This window comes from Dipodomys spectabilis, unplaced genomic scaffold, assembly GCF_019054845.1.
Source record: "Dipodomys spectabilis isolate Male_0828 unplaced genomic scaffold, ASM1905484v1 ptg000054l, whole genome shotgun sequence".
Lineage (NCBI taxonomy): Eukaryota > Metazoa > Chordata > Mammalia > Rodentia > Heteromyidae > Dipodomys > Dipodomys spectabilis.
This window is the reverse complement of record NW_024870731.1, coordinates 16,062,149-16,065,791: the sequence shown is the minus strand read 5'-3', so window position 1 is coordinate 16,065,791 and position 3,643 is coordinate 16,062,149. Positions and strand designations below refer to the sequence as shown.

The 3,643-nt window shown below is 41.8% G+C and overlaps 1 pseudogene; it reads right to left on the bottom strand.

The window, feature by feature from the left end:
• Positions 1 to 529: 529 nt before the first annotated feature.
• On the bottom strand, positions 530 to 3,246 carry LOC122107939 (annotated as a pseudogene).
• Positions 3,247 to 3,643: the final 397 nt, after the last annotated feature.

Sequence of the window (3,643 nt, the reverse complement as noted above, 5' to 3'; positions counted from 1 at the left end):
GTATTTTATGTGAATTGGACTCTAGATTTACAGACAAACTGACTTTATAATAACCAAGGAGTTCCTTTTTATGCTTATAATAATGTGTTTATACACCATAGAGATGATTCATAATAATATCATCTTCCTGCAATCCCCCCATGGAGGCAGTAAAGTGCTAAGTCTTCATCTTTAATAACTTACAGAAGTGTCTGGTCCATTATATACGTCAAATTGGTGGGGGGAACCATCTCAGATAGGCTATAGTTATCATGAATGGCAACAAATCACGTTTTATATTTTGATGTAATTCTTACACTTGTTTACCTTTGAACTATTCAACTACCTTTTTATTACCAATACATAGCAATATCCCTTAATTTTCAATGTAATTTTTTAGTCTTGAAGTTTCAAGCAAGGACATACATTGACAATATCACTTTAGTTCATGAAAAAAAATTATTTTACAAAAGGAGACTAAGGGATTCAATTGTGTGTAAGATTCCAAGTTTATCCCTTTTCCGTGTTTGCTTGTTTGAAATGGTGCTTTTTAATGTATTCTGTTCTTCATTCTTTCTTGTTTGCATCAAGCCTCTTATTTGATCCATTCTTTCCAGGTCCCTGGAGTCCCGTCTCAGGAGCTATTTGGGCTCTACAGATGGATGCATTATGGTAACTTCTCACAAGCATTCCTCTGAGTGCTTTTCCTCACTTCACAGAACTCAAACTCACAGTTTATACATTGTCATTGAGGAATGAGGCCTCTTCTTCATTTGCTGACATTCGGCTCTTTTCTTTTGTACCCCTGGTGATGGGTTTCAGATCTCTCCCAAAGAAATCCCCTGCCAAATAATCCTCAGTGGTAGTTATCACTTGTACTTCTTCTCGCTGCCTCTTCTGAAGCTTCTTTTTGTACCTTTTGACATTTCTGAAGAGCTTCCAAAGCTTTCCAGACTTCTCGATGGTGGCCTATTTTGTCTGCAGCTTCAGCAGAACAGATGATTTCCTTCTGCAAGTTGTCTTCTGGATTAACAGCTTCTGGTCTTTGATCTGAGATGTTGCTTGAGGTACACTGATTTCTGGCACTGGGCCCAGGGTCTTATTGTGCCTTTTAATTCATCCTAGATCCAGCTGGAATTCTCCCAGATACTGCTTCATGTAGTTTCTTGGCCTTCTTGGACCTTTCTAGCACGACACTTAAACCTGGCTTCAGGAGTCCCCTGGAGAACGCAGCCCAGGGCCCTGTAACAAGTGTATCCTCAGAATAAGAGCCGGAGCCTGAGCCGAGCCTGAGGAGGGTGTGTCCTTCCCTCTACTCCTTCCCTCCCCAGCTGAGGGCCTGCAGAGAAGCTGGGAAGCTTTCCTTGCTGCCTCCAGCCACCACTATCCACCAAGTCTCCAGGAAGGAGCACTGAGTCCCACCAGCTCCAAAGCCTCCATCTCACTGGGTTTTTCCATGTGAACTTCCCTGCAAAGCTCATGGTAAGCAGTGAGAGGAAACTGAGGTCGAGCAGGGCCTCTGGCCAGCAGATAGAACAAGATGCAGGTCTGTGGTCCCTTCTCCAGCTCCTGTTCTATGATCCGTCCTTTTCTCCCTCAAAGGTATGTCGTTAAGGGCAACGAAGCACAAAATAGAAATTTCATGTTTTGCAAGGGTAAAATTTTGGGAGAAGAACCACTCAATCACCCAATTAGACATCTCTTTTTATGTGCACTGTTAAGTTCCAGTGATCTGAAATCTAATTTTAGCTCAAATGGTCGTTGGGTGGCTTTGGGCTTTTGCTTTATTAGAGCTTTCAGCTTCTCTGCCTGAAGTGTGCACAATGCATCCTCGAGCATTCTAAAATGATACCACTCCATTGTTTTACTTTTCTTCTGCTTACCTCTCTTCCCTAATGGTGAAGGTCTAGAAAGCAAGATGGGAGAGAATGAGGAAAGCAATGACATTGATCAAGATGCATTTGTACTCAAACCGATGTGTTGAATTGAAATCCCTTAGTACAACTACTGAAAGATAATAAGAAATATATAAATAAAAAGAAACCATTTCCGTTTCTGTGACCAATGAAGACACCAACTAAGACTTATGTTTGTAATCCATTTGGAAGTGGGAAAGTATAATGAGGGAAAATGAGAGTCAGGAAGGAGACAGGGTCAGGTTTAAAGACCTTCAACTAACACACTGAAGGAGATGGAGAAATTTTTGTATGGGAAAATCTGAATTATTATTCTTTAGATACAAGTCTATTGTTGTGGCATCATTATTTGTGTTTGCAACTGTTATTAGTACTGTGATGATGATGATGATGATGATGATCATCATCATCATCATTTTTTGTGTTTGGACTGGGACTTGAGCTCAGGGCTAGAAGGCTTTGCCTTAGCAGTTTGCTCAAGGCTGGTGGCCTACCACTTGAGCCACATCTCCACTTCTGGACTTTTTTGTGATGGCTAATTGAAAGAAGGAGTCTCTCAGATTTATCTGTCCAGGCTGGTTTTGAACCTTGACATTCAGATCACAGATTCCTGAGTATATAGGATTATAAGCATGACCTACTGGTGCCTGGATCTACTGTGGTTATTATTAATACAAAATACAAGTCCCTCCTTATTTGCATTCTTGTCTAGATGACAAAGGTGACAAGCCCATCGGGTGTTAAACCAATGTATTTTATTTAAATGATTTGTGGTAGGTTAGTACACTGTCCAGCCAACATTCCCCCTCTCCACTCCACCCTTATGAGAGATAGATGTACTTCCCTGGGTATTGTCTTCCTTCATGTCTTTGGTTAATGAGATATCAGCACATGTGATGTAATTAAGCAGAGGCTGATGCTGTTGAGCTTTGTCCTGGAGCTTCAGCTACTACCACTGATCCCAGAAGACTGAAGGCATCATATAGAAGACTTGAATGGAGCCACAACCAGGAGACTCCAGTGAAGATCAGCAGAAAATTTCAAGTTGAGAGAGAAGATCCTGAGAGCATTGGCAATTAAAATAATACCCTTTTTAGGCTTGGAAGGTGGCTCAGAGGTAGAGTGTTTGCCTTGCATGCATGAGGCCCTAGGCTCTATTCCCCAGCATCACATAAGCAGAAAAAGCCAGAAATGGCACTGTGGCTCAAGTGGTAGAGTGCTAGCCTTGAGCTGCAGAGCTGAGGGACAGTGCTCAGGTCCACAGTTCAGGCCCCAAAACTGACAAAAAAAAAATACCCTTTTCAATGATCAGGTTGGGTGTGCGAATAAAACTCATCACTGGGGGAACCATTTAGCTGAAAATTATGAATGGAATTTGTTTGACTGTCTGGGCTTTTTGATGACTGGAACTGGAACTCAGAGTGTCACCAAGGACGTTGACACATTTTGGACATTTCACAGGGTCTTAATGTTCCACCGTGGGAGCATCTGTTGAAGATCATCCCATGAAAGTGGAGAAGATAGAGAAAGTGCCTTAACTCAATCTTTGGATTTGGTTTTGCGCTGTATTCAGGGGGCAGTCTGACATTGTGGGAAATACTTATTCTTGGAACAACAAAATGAGCCATTGCTGTGGCTCATGTGTGTGTCAGGATAACAAAACCTGCAGTCAGAGACATGAGAATAGCATCAGAACAGTAATATCGGCTGCACTGGTTTAATTTGCTTTCATTAGGATATTTGGAACA